The 13,623-nt window shown below is 45.2% G+C and overlaps 1 pseudogene; it reads left to right on the top strand.

Annotated features, from left to right (window-relative positions):
* The first annotated feature begins 11,886 nt into the window (after positions 1 to 11,886).
* LOC149260292 (vacuolar protein sorting-associated protein 35A pseudogene) lies at positions 11,887 to 13,357 on the top strand (annotated as a pseudogene).
* The last annotated feature ends 266 nt before the right edge of the window (positions 13,358 to 13,623 follow it).

The following is a 13,623-nucleotide window of genomic DNA, read 5'->3' as shown; positions in this document are numbered from 1 at the left end:
GAAAGTACATGAACATAAAGTATGCAAACTTGTGAAATCCTTGTATGGCCTCAAACAAGCACCGCGAGCCTGGTATGAAAAACTAACTGAGCATCTTCTGAAACTCAATTTCAAACATTATGATCTTGATGATGCAACTTTATTTGTCAAGAAAGTTGGCAAAACAGTTGTATATCTTGTGGTATATGTAGATGATCTTTTGATGACAGGGAACAATGAAAGCTACATTGCATCCATAAAGAAGGAATTGAGGAAAGGTTTTGAAATGACTGATTTGGGCTATGTTCATTACTATCTTGGTATTGAAGTAACTCAACATCCGAAGTCCATATTTCTTTCTCAAAAGAAGTACATTGGAGATCTGTTGAACAGGTTTGGCATGACAGAATGCAATCCTCTTACTACTCCAATGGAACAAAACTTAAAGCTCACATCCATTGAAGGAAAAGAATTTGAGGATGCAACAAAGTATAGACAGCTTATAGGAAGTCTCAACTACCTAACTACTACCAGACCAGACATTTTGTTTGTTGTTGGAATCCTCTCTAGGTTTATGAAAAAGCCTTGTGAGGGACATTGGTTTGTTGCAAAAAGAGTTCTAAGGTACTTGAAGGGAACTTAAGACTTTGGAATCAAGTATACATAGGTGGGCGACTTCAGCTTGATTGGATACTCTGATTCAGACTTCGATGGAGACAAAGAAATTGGGGTATCTACTTCATGTTATGCTATGAGTCTTGGATCAGGAGTTGTCTCCTAGAGATCACGCAAACAATCAGTTCCAGCAAATTCCACAACAGAAGCAGAATATGTGGCAGTAGCTGAAGCAACAAAATAAATTGTGTGGCTCAGGAAAATTCTTGAAGATTTGCAGGTAAAACGAGTACAATCGACTCCACTCATGATTGACAATACCTCAGCAATAAAGTTGGCCAAGAACCCAAAGTTCCATGATCGAACGAAGCACATCAATACTAAATATCATCTTATTCAACATCATGTTGAGGCCAAAACAATCCATCTCCACCATTGTTCCACTAATGAGCAAATTGTAGACATCTTCACCAAAGCGCTTGGAAGAGAAAAGCTTGAAAGATTTAGAACGATGCTTGGACTCACCAACATCCCTTCAGATTAAGGGGGGAAATGTTGACACCTAATCATCAGGATTGGGTGAATAAGTGTAACCGATGTAAATAAATAATGGAAAATTTGAAGAGTCACCAGGAGATGAAATGAACAATCTCTCCCTCATGTATATAATAAAGACCAACCTAAATGAAAAGAACAAATTGATTTGAGGAGTTACTACCTGGTCTGACAGCGTCATGGGAGGATTTGTAACTGAATTTGCAGTTGATACCTCAGTCAACTACAACGAGGCGGAGCAGAGCTTTTTCAAAAGACTGTGAGGTAAGTACATAAAATCTTTGAGTACCTAGATTAAAATTTTATTGTGCAAAAAGTGGGTTAGCAGCTACCTTGATGTTCGAGGCTACGCAAAGTGGAAAAACTTACAGAAATGAAGGAAAAAAATGTCTTGAATATAGTCGATTGATTTCACCTCCACGAGGTGACGAAGAGGGAATAGCGCAGGTTTCTCCGCAAAGTGTTATTCAGTTAATAAGGCAAGGATTACCGCGAATACCACCTCCACCTACACCACCTCCAACTTCACCACCATCGCCTGCAACTTCACCCGTACCACCTCCACCTCCACCACAGTTCAGTATGGAAAATTCAGTGAAGCTGCCTTTGTTTAAAGGCTTGGGAAATGAGGAACCGGACCAATTCTGGTTCATTGTAAAGGCCGTATGGGAAGCTCAGGGCATTACAGATGATAACATGAAGATGGGACGGGATGGGAAATGAAACTGACCTTGCAGATAGGAGAGTATGAGATGGATCAGGTTATTTTGGACCTGGGGTCAAATGTGAATGTCCTACCAAAACAGACTTGGGAGCGGATGGGAAGACCCGTGCTACAATGGTCCTTGATTCAGCTAAGAATGGCGAATCAGCAGAAGATCATCCCCATGGGGCCTCTACAAGGAGTGATTGTAGATATTGAAGGTGCGAGAACGCTGGCTGATTTTGAATTAATAGAAATTGTGGATGACAGCAACCCCTATCCTACACTCCTTGGAATTGATTGGGTTACTGATATGAACGAGGTAATCAACCTAAAGAAACAAAAGATGATATTTGAGAAGAAATCACTACGCGTAATAGTACCCCTAGATCCTGTTGAGGGATCGCTCTATACTAAACCAGACCACTATTATGAGAGCGATGATGATCTGGACTGTATCTATAAATTAACAGCACGAGACCAAGATTGGGTGAATCCAACAGCAGATGGATGAATTACCTGGGATCTCGAGGGTTCATCCTCGGACTCTGATGAAGAACTAGAGCGCTGGCAGAATCGGTTACATGAAGTAACCACGCTGAGTTGTAACATGATTACATGGTCGTTGCGCTGTGTGTCATCAGAGGTAAGAAATCTGCCTAGTTATGATGGCCTGAATAATGTAGATATATTTTTGGATGCATTTGAGAGGGAGGTACCAGAAAAGCAGCACTTCTAGGTGTTGGACTAGGCACTGCACACTATGCCCGCAAGATGGTGGGGTACGCACAAGGGAAGCTTTGATGATTGGTGTGAATGTAGGAGAATGATGAGGACACACTTTGGGAAGCCGAAGGTGCGAATGACAGACAAGTATGATGGGCAGGGTGATCCGCGCGCACACTTGACCAAATGGGCTCAAGCTTATGGAGAGAATCCCTAACCTGAATGGGTGAACTTATTCTGTCATACCCTGGATATTGTCCCGATGAACTGGTATGTAGAAAGAAAGCTCCACCATGGCACAGGTGAATGGGATATTCTGCACGAAGGATTCATAAGGACATTTAGTTTTGAAGACAAGTTTGACAGTATGGATGAAGCGCTACAAGAGGTGAAAGCAACAATGTTTAAGATACTGGAGGATCCTTTAGAACTGATTCAGCCTGAATGGGCTACTCAGCTGAGTCACGCGCTAGAATGTTATAACGTAACTGCTGAAGAAGAGGACGAGGATCCGCGAAAGATTAACATCCCTAAAACAGAAGGTCATCGCGAGGTTGAAGGACCGTAGGTTGAGAATCCAGATATAACCGTGCCGCTGAAAACAAAACAAGTGAACATTGGTATGGAGGCAGAGCCCAAATTCGCGAAGATTGGAGATTACTGGGATGATGCGACGATGGATAAGGTTGCTGAATTGCTCCGCGAATACCAGGATTTATTCCCTACCAAGTTTACGGATTTAAAAGGGATAATCGGGGACCTAGGCGTTATGAAGATCACGTTGAAACCCGACGCAAAGTCGGTTAAGCAAAGACCTTACCGTCTCAATCCGAAGTATAAGGAGAAGGTCCGCTTAGAGCTAGACAAGATGCTCATGGCAGGCATCATTGAACCTGTGGAAGAATCTGACTGGGTAAGTCCAATGGTGGTACAAGAGAAGAAGAAGAAGGATGAAATAAGGATATGCGTGGATCTCAGAAAGCTGAATGACGCTTGCGTACATGATCCTTTCACGACTACGTTCGTTGATGAAGTGTTGGACAATGTAGGTGGCCAGGAGGCATATTCCTTCACTGATGGGTTCTTTGGGTACCACCAGATCAAAATCACGCCGGAGGATAGGATCAAGACAACCTTCGTGACTGACTGGGGTTATTTTTAGTACACTATAATGCCATTTGGATTGAAGAATGCACCTATGATTTTCTTGCGTGTATTCGTTGCTACATTTAAGGAGTTTATTCATAAGTTCCTAGAAGTATACTGTGATGATTGGACTGTGTTTGGGCTGGTGAAACGCCATGTAGAAAGCCTGCTCCTGATGCTGGATACCTATCGAAGATACCAGATCACGCTCAATCTGAAGAAGTGCTTGTTTTGTGTTCCTTTTGGGACCCTGCTGGGTCATGTGGTTTGGAGACAAGGACTGATGGTAGAGATCGCAAAGATCACGGTGATACTGAAATTGGAAGCGCCAAGGAGTGTGAAATAGTTGTGCGCCACCCTAAGACATACAGGATATTACAGAAAGTTCATCAAAGGCTATGCCCAGATCACCGCGCCTATGGAAAAGTTATTGAAGAAGGATGTCACATTCTGCTGGAATGAGGACTGTAAGAAGAGCCTGGATATATTGAAAGAAAATATGGTCACTGCGCCGATCCTAGTCTTCCCGGACTGGCAGAAGCAGTTTCATGTACATGTCGACGTATCATGTATAGCGCTAGGAGCAGTACTGACACAGGCTGTTGGAGAAGACCTGGACCACCATATTGCGTTCACCAGCAGAATCTTATCTAAAGCAGAGAAGAACTATTCCACCACCGAGCGCGAAGGGTTAGCTATGGTATATGTGCTCCAGAAGTTTAGGCACTACTTGCTAAGAGGCCATTGTAAGATGTACACAAATCATTCCACCCTGAAGTACTCGGTCAATAAGCCTATGTTGGGGGGGAGAATCTATAGATGGTTTTTATTGTTCTAGGAATACGATTTTGAAGTTATTGTGAAGCCTGGACGATTGAATGCGGGACCAGACCATCTGTCACGCATCGAAACAAGGGAAGAGCCCACTAATTTGGAGGAAGGATTGCCTGATGTGAAACTATTTGCAGTGTGCGTCGCGGATGGTCATTTTGAGGATATAATACACTTCCTAACGACAGTAACTACCCCAGAAGGATACGTTGTCCAGTAGAAGAAGGAATTAGTGGTGTGCGTGACAGATTTCTCTGTCATTGCCGGGCATCTATACAAAATGTGGTCAGATGAGATATTGTGATGATATGTACCCGAGTTTGAGAGGAGCAGCATTCTCATGGATGCTCATGGGGGTGCTACGGGAGGACATTATGCAGGGAGAGTGACCGCGCAGAAGATTCTACGCACAGGGTTGTGGTGGCCAACCCTCCATCATGACTCAAAAGCGTATTGCAAGGCATGCGATGTATGTCAAAGGACTAGCAGGCCATCACAGAGGGATGAGATGCCTTTGAATCCACAGATGATGTTGCAACCTTTTGAGAAGTGGGCAATAGACTTTGTGGGACCCATTCAGCCCCATGGAAAGACAGGAGCAAGGTACATTATCACCATGATGGAGTATTTGACTTGTTGGGTGAAGGCACAGCCTGTGAAGGATTGCATAGGTGCGACTGCTATGAAGTTCCTCTGTGAGAATGCACTGACGCGATTTGGTTGTCCAAAGATTTTGATGAGTGATCATGGTACGCACTTTCTGAATGAGACGATTAGCATGCTAACAAAGGAATTTTATGTATATCACCAGAATAGCACGCCTTATCACCCATAGGCTAATGGGATAGTGGAAACATTCAATAAAGTGCTAGAGAACGTGCTGACCAAGGTTTCCAACGCTCAGAAAAGTGATTAGGACCTATGCACACCTACAGTGCCTAGTCTACGCATAACGACGCTCACAGGTATGATGGATTGCGGAGCCTTGGAGGAAAGGTTCGCACAACTGGATGAGCTTGAGGAAGAGAGATTTTTGGCTAGATTTCACCAATAGGTCCAAAAACAACGCGAAAAATTATTACATGATCGGCACATTAAGTTGCGCACCTTTAAGGTAAACGACCTGGTTTTGTTATATGACAGCAAGTTTGATAAATTTCCAGAGAAATTCCAAATGCATTGGTTAGGGCCTTATGTCATTAAAGAGATTACTGAAGGAGGAGTGGTACAGCTAGTCAAGTTGAATGGAGATCCCTTCCTAGGAAAGGTGAATGGCAGTCGGTTGAAGCCATACACCGGTGGTTCGACCATGTGACTAGATGAAGGCAGCACAGTCTTAGCGCTCCGGGTAGCTGAAAGGAGGTGTGGGACTATAAACTACACTACCCGGTTGGGGAGCTGCACGATTGGATATTTGCGTGAAGCAAGGAAGTGTCACAGGGTCCGCGGCGGCACAAAGGGAGCTGTGCTACCCAAGGAGAAATCGTGCAGGTCGATCGGAAAGTGACCGTTAAAGTCACTGTTCATGATTTGACGGTTGAAATGCAGCTAAATGGAGCGGTTGGCTGGCATTTAAGATGAAATTTATGGCTCAGACCCTTGAAAATCTATCGCCAATCTAGCATTAATGAACCAAATTTGGGGAGAATGGTCGGATTTGAATTCAAAATGCCCTATAAATACAAGTGGTTGTCGAGTGAAAAACACTTGGCATTTTGAGAATTGAGTTGTTGAGCTTTTAGGCACTCATGAACCGAGAATTCTTCGAAGCTTTGAAAGAGACTCCAGCATTTGCAAACTTACCCAAGACGTCACGAGTACTATTGGAGAGCGTTATGTCGGCACCCACAAAAACTATAAATACTGAAGAAATAGTAGAGGAGTCGGTGCCAGATGTTGAGATGGAGGCAGAGGAAGTTGCTCCAGCAATGGCCGAAGTATTGGCATAGGTCCCTAAATCATTGAGGACGTCGAGACCAAAACCAACCCCAACCAAGGAACCATGAAGGAAAAGAAGGGCAAGCCGCCTGCCATACCAGTGCGTGCATCACCAAGGAGAAACCCACCAAAACCCACTGCATAGGAGAAATGCAAGGCCATAAATTTGGATCTAGAGGAGGAACACATTGAAGACATCTCGATGGATGATGAGGCTATGGGAGTTGAAGTGGAGGAAGTTGAAGCCCAGGGTGCAGACCCTATTACTCGGTTGTTGGAGTATGTCCCTCCGTGCAAACCTGAGACCAATGTACCAAAGGTAATCGATGAGAGTAAGACTGCCCTGCAAACCCCTCTGCTGCCGAAAGAAATTGTTTTCGACAGTCCGCGCTTGGCACGAGTGCCTCTGCTGAAACTTAAAGATTGGACTTGGCCAATCATGAGAAGTTCCCACACTTGGCGATCAAGCAGCTGATGCATTGCATCATTGATACAAATACGGGAATAACTGCATTAGAGCTGTGGAGGTGGCTCATGGGAGTAGAGAAGGCAGGGTTGCTCAACCTGCTCTAGGTGTCGCACTATAACCGCACCTCGGTGACAATTTTGGTCATCAAGCAGCTACTATGCTTGGTGCATGATGGGTGCCTGTGGTTGGAGGAGCCGATATCCATCACAGATAGGTTGATTCACCAGATAACGTGATTTCCATATACAAGAGAGAATCCGGCCATGATATTTGGCGAAAAAGGTGTTGAATAGGCTCTTGCGAAGTCTATGAAGGAAAAACTTAAGATGGTGAAGAAGTCGCACGAATACGCTATATCCAACATTCGCGACCCTACTATGAAGGTAGCCACGCAGATCGTCGTAGGGAAAGTGATGAGGAAGTGTCGCGCTGATGAGGTGCCAACGCATGTCGTCGCGCTCGCAGCACACTGCGTTGAAGGAGTCTAGTTCAACTGGTCAGACTACCTTCGCTAAGAGTTCCTGGCAAACTACCGCGAAGTGCAAGAGCTCGGCAATATGTTCCACTATGTGTGGCTTTTGCTATCAATTGTGCTAGTAGCGTGGGAGCTGCCAGAGGACAGCCAGTTCCCTTCGGTCGTGCCAGACCTCCTAGAAGCAGCGAAGTGCGCTTCGCTGTGGGTGACCAAGGACACACAGCTAGTCAGGGACAACGAGATCTTTTGGATCTTGATGGAGATGAACATCTGGATGGCCATCAATCGCAAACCACGATTGTTACCTATGATATACGCGAACCTGCAGGACTACGCCGAATTTAAAGTAGACTTCCATCGAGTATCCATCAGGGCGCAGAAGGACCCTGCGTAGAAATGGTATGACTTACCGTATCTGGAAACAGATGATGCCATTGATGCGGTGCTTAATCAATGGTCGGCAAAGTGGCGCACTACCACACACTTAGCGGTGGGCAGGAGAAAGTCCGCCACAGAGAAGAAAAAGTAGGAGGCCATGGTTAAGATGACACACCTGTCAGAGAAGAGGAAAAATGAGGTTGCTGATAAGGCCCAGGTGGAGCGCGAGGTCACACAGCAGACAATGAAACAGACAAGTGGGACACAGTGAGGCTCTGATAAAGGCACGAGATCGCCTTCACCTGAGACTGAGGAGGAAACAGATGAGCAACATGACGCAAACCCTCAAGAGACATCCACCTGCATCAAGCACCCAAGAGAGCTGGAGAAGGGAGGGCCCAAGAAGAAATCAAAGGCGATCAAGACCTCACTAGACCCCATCACATTAACAGAGGGCGACTTGCATGATATCGGTTACACAGTGAGGGATGACACCGCGGAGGCCCTACAACAGTTTGAACAACAGCAGCAGATCATCTTAGGGGCCATCCAGACAGGGTTGTGGGACTTTCAGACCTGCATGTTGCAGGCTGGCACAGTGTCTACCAGCCTGGCTATCGGCACTTTAGAGGCTTCTGATATGTTGCACGCGAAGGCCTCCAGTGAAATAGTGCTGCTTGATGGAGCACTGACCACGGAGAAAGAGGCTGACAAGCCCACTATCAGTGCCTTAAAGGGAGTCGAGTTGAACCTGGCAGCACTCCCACATGAAGCACTCCACCTCTTGCAGGATGGAGTAATTGCAGAACTGAGGGTCGGTGAGCACCGCACCCTCCAGGTGATTAGTGAATAGTGGATCAACAACGAGCAGATGGCCCTACAGAGAAATGCTGCCATCGTTGCTGAGACCGAGGCACCCAATCAGAGTAAGCTCATTATGTAGGTCGTGGAGGAGGCATGCCGAATGGTCCCAGAGTTGGCTATTCCAGAGGAGGATCCAGTCAAGGTATGCATCCGTAAGCTAGCCATAGGGATGCGCAATACTCGTACTGAGATGGTGCGGGTTCAGTTGGAGTTGAACCTGCAAATTATGGAGTTGCAATTGAAGGCCCAGTGTGCAACCTCGCCAGAAGTCAAGGAACAGTGGGCGACCACTGTCATAGAAGCAGTAGCGGTGGTGGATAGTGTAGTCGCAGACTGCACGCAACTGTTTGAGTAGTCATTTGAGGTCCTAACAAGCTTGCAAGAGGACGCCAATGTACAGAGGCTAGAGATGGAAGTGTGCGAGATACAACAGTGCTATGATGAGGTCAAGGGCACAACGCAAACCGTCACGCTGACACAACGACTAGCCAAGCTCCAGGAGGCCAAGCAGCTGAAGGAACAGGTGGACACAGCGCTGCACAAGGAAGCAGTGCTGAAGGCAAGACTGAAGCCTTATATGGATGGGGCTTTCACAGTGACAGGATCTATCGAAGGCAAGCTTGTGACTCTGCAAGTGACGCAGCAAAAGCTTCAGTCCAACAACGCAAGTGTAGTGATCGAGCAGACAGTAGAAGACGCGAGGCAGGCGGCCGCAGTGTATGGCTGAGGTTGCGATCATACGAATCGAGCTGGAAGGACTTTGCGCAAAGATATCCATGCCTACCGAGTGACTCGAGGGCGAGTCACGATGTTTGTGCTGGGGGGCCTATTGGGAGCGGGATACCCCAAGGACAGTTTTGGGGCTAAAAGCCCATGTTTCGGTCAAATTTTGTAATAAACTTGTAAAGACTCCACATTTTGTGGTCGCGGAGCGCGTAGGTGTCATGAGTCATAAAGGGTTGTCTGCCCTTAGTTTTGTAAAGTAAAGTCGGCTGTAAGATATCTACGCGTGATCCGCAAACCATGGGATTGTATAAAAAGAGCTAAGCTCTAGTACAGTGATGTGTGGTTTAACGGTAAGTCTACTTGGGTGAAGCTCAAGAGACCGCAGTTCAAATCTCATTGAGTACAATGACCTGTTGTGGTGGCGGCTCAAGGAATAGATTCCCCACCCCCGCCTTGGCAGCACATGAGTCTGCTCTTGCTAAAATCATAGGATCTTAGTATATCCAACTTGCAGGTAGTTGGATGTACTCTTGGTGTTATAGAGGCAGCTACGAGGATTGATCCTGGGTCTCCCATAGATTAGGCCTGGCAGTTACCGATTCACCATGTGTTAAAAAAAAAAAAAAAGCTAAGCTCTAAGTAGTTTTAGAGACATCAATGGAAAACGATCATGTAAAAGAGTCGTAGCTCTGAAGTAAGAAGTCTAAGTGTCAGGTTGTAGCATAGGTAGAGGCTCTGCAGCTGATTGTGCAGAGGCCTAGGGTAGAAGTCTGCAGTTGAGTGCGCGGACCCCTACAGCTGTGTGCGAAGGGTGGATAGAGTCTGTAATCACTTGGAAGATATCAATAAAGAGAATTATTATGCAATTTCTATGTCTTTGTTCTGATTGATGCATCTTGTCATTTTATGTACGAAATTCATTTATAATGCTTATGTGATGCGTGAATGTGTATAATTATGTTGGATAATTGAATGCAATTAAGAATATCTGTTTCCGTGGTGCTAACTGTGATTATCTAATAAGATAAGTAAGATTCTCAAGATAACAGGACAATCTGTGCAATACACTGCTTTAGCAACGCGAAGGTATCTGAATCGAAGGTTAGGGTTGTGCAAAGGTCAGTCGTACCCTTTCGCGGAGGTATCGAAGGAAGGAATAAGGGGTTAGGTAGACAGAGCCCTAAAACTAAGTGACTTGCGAGAAGGCAGGAATAGAATGAACAAAATGACATCACAACCATCTCAAGGTGCAAAAACTTGGTTCCAGCATCCCCCCATACTGCTTCGGGTGAGACTTCGGTCCACACTCCGCGAGTTGATGCCGAAAGGGCCAGTAGTGTAGGGATTTGTTTGGCTAATTAACACTGAACCTGGGTCAAGCCCCCTCAAGCCAACGTTGTGGGAGACTTAAAGGAACCATGGGAAGAAGAGAAATTACAAAGGGAAATAGGCCCCCAAAGGATCCTAAAGGCCTTAGCACCCAAATGCTAAGCCACTTGTCATGGCACCTGTTATCACTGAAAATTTTGTTGCCAAATTTTTTTTTAGCCTAGCTTAAGGACAGGGTGTTTTTGCAGCGCATGAATCCTCTTTTAACAGTTTCGCAGCGCAACATGCTTCAAGTGATTTCGTAGCGCGCTACGAAATTGGGGATTTGCTCGGGTTTTCAGTAGAAGGTTCATATACTAAATTTAGATGATGAGCAGAGTGATGCAAAGGCCCAAAAGGGAATGCAGTGGCAATGTATAAAGTTGGTGTATTCTACTACTTTGGTTTGAAGGGGGTTCCCCGTGACCATGCGAAAGCATTATCATGGTTTCTTAAAGCGGTTGAGAAAGGAGAATATATTGCTAATGTACATGTGCTGAGTGTTAATCAACTATTAGAATCGGCTCTGGACACAGCACGGCATGTGGCAAGTAGTATATTCACCTCGACTACTCCTGTACCTTACACCCAAATGACAAGCCAGCGTGAAGCTTTTGTAATTGGCAAACCGACTCTTCTCTGCGGTCTGAACCTGGGTTGGGATTGAATATTCCGAGGAGAACATGACATGCAAACTGGTACCTACAGGTTGCCATTGACAGGGTGAGGGCGAGGATTAGAGTTTTTGTAATATGAGAAATCTATTGAAGTATGCTCCGTCGGCCACCAGGCAAATTTTATGCCATCGCAGGTATAGCAGCGCCCCGAGGGTTTCATTTTATGCTCGGCCCTTCTGTAGCAGCAATAGAGATGGAGAGGCCTCTTCCGAGTTGACGGAAGTAGAAGAAGGTTTAAAGAAATTATCTTCAGCGTTAGTAAAAGACGTTGAGACCATTGAAATTTTAAAGGAGCTGAGAAAGTACTATGGAGACAAAGATGATAATTTGGAGGCGATTGCGGAACTTGTAATGAAAAGAGCGCTCTCAAGAAAACACGATCAGAGCGACGAAGAGTTGATGGATGAACTGCAAATGGAGAGGTCCAGTGACCGCATACATTAAGAAGAGCAGTATAAACACGACGAAGAAACCGAGGGTTTGGCGATTCGGAAAATGCAGAACGAATCGATGAGCAGCGCAGAGGAGCAGGAGAAATGGCTGGCCGAAGGCATCGCGGGCCTCCAGCAGAACGCCTTTTATATGCATCGAGCCCTGGACTCGAATAATCTTCGGGACGCTCTGAAGTATTCGGCTCAGATGCTTGCGGAACTCAGAACATCCAAGCTTTCGCCTCACAAATATTACGAGCTCTACATGCGAGCATTTGACGAGCTCAGGAAGCTGGAATTCTTTTTCAGGGAGGAGACCAAGCGAGGATGTACAATTATTGACTTGTATGAGCTCGTGCAGCACGCAGGCAACATCTTGCCTAGATTGTATCTCCTTTGTACAGTGGGATCTGTATATATTAAGTCAAAGGAGGCCCCAGCCAAAGATGTTTTGAAAGATCTTGTTGAAATGAGTCGTGGAATCCAGCATCCTATTCGTGGTCTGTTTTTAAGGAGTTACTTGTCCCAGGTTAGCAGAGACAAATTACCAGATGTTGGGTCTGAATATGAAGGTGATGGGGGGACTGTAATGGACGCAGTGGAGTTTGTACTTCAGAATTTCACAGAGATGAATAAACTGTGGGTCCGAATGCAGCATCAGGGACCTGCGAGGGAGAAAGAGAAACGGGAGAAGGAAAGGAGCGAGCTTCGTGATCTTGTAGGGAAAAACTTACATGTCCTTAGCCAGATAGAGGGGGTGGACCTTGAAATGTACAAAGATATTGTGCTTCCCAGAGTCTTGGAGCAGGTTGTTAACTGCAAAGATGAGCTTGCACAGTACTATCTTATGGACTGTATCATCCAAGTATTTCCAGATGATTACCATTTGCAAACTCTGGAAACACTCCTCGGTGCTTGCCCTCAGCTTCAGCCAACTGTTGATATAAAAACAGTGATGTCTCAATTGATGGAACGTCTCTCAAATTATGCATCTTTAAGTCCAGAGGTTATGCCAGAATTTTTGCAAGTAGAAGCTTTTACCAAGTTGAGCAGTGCCATTGTTAAGGTTATTGAAGCACAACCAGATATGCCACTTGTTGGAGCTATTAGTTTGCATGTATCGTTGCTTACATTCACACTTCGGGTTCATCCTGATCGACTTGATTATGTCGATCAAGTGCTGGGAGCTTGTGTTAAGAAGCTTTCAGGTAAAGGCAAGGTAGAAGAGTTAATTCATAAAGAGAAAGAAAAGCAGGACAAGTTAATTCAGAAACATACTGTAGTAGTTGATAGCTACGATAAGAAGCTACCAAGTAAGGAGATTGACAGTCGCATATCTTCTCATGAGCAGAAGCTTATTGTTTTGAAACAAGAGGTAGATGAGTTGTTGCAGGCAGTTGATGAGATATAACTGATGTCCAGTTAGTCTGATAGGTATAAAGTTCACTGAGAGGAAGGTTTTCTTTTTTGTTATAATTGAGAATGAGCAGCTGTGCCGTTCTGAAAGATTTTATTATGAGAGGATGACTTTTCTTCCTAGCTTTTAATGTTGCAGAATTTAAATAGTCCATATGTACCAGAGACTGATGGATATCAGCATTCTGCATTTGTAAATGACATTGGATATCATCTACCAGTTTTTCAACATGAGGTTTCTCCTTTGTTTTATCCATCAATCGATGGCGGTCATCCTCCTCAGACCTTTTACAGCCCTGGATGGACGTCGATTTCAACATTCAACA

Source organism: Pinus tabuliformis, chromosome 6, assembly GCF_031772625.1.
Source record: "Pinus tabuliformis cultivar Carrire ecotype Pingquan chromosome 6, CPIR1, whole genome shotgun sequence".
NCBI lineage: Eukaryota > Viridiplantae > Streptophyta > Pinopsida > Pinales > Pinaceae > Pinus > Pinus tabuliformis.
The sequence above is the reverse complement of the archived record's forward strand: the minus strand, read 5'-3'. Positions and strand labels throughout refer to the sequence as shown.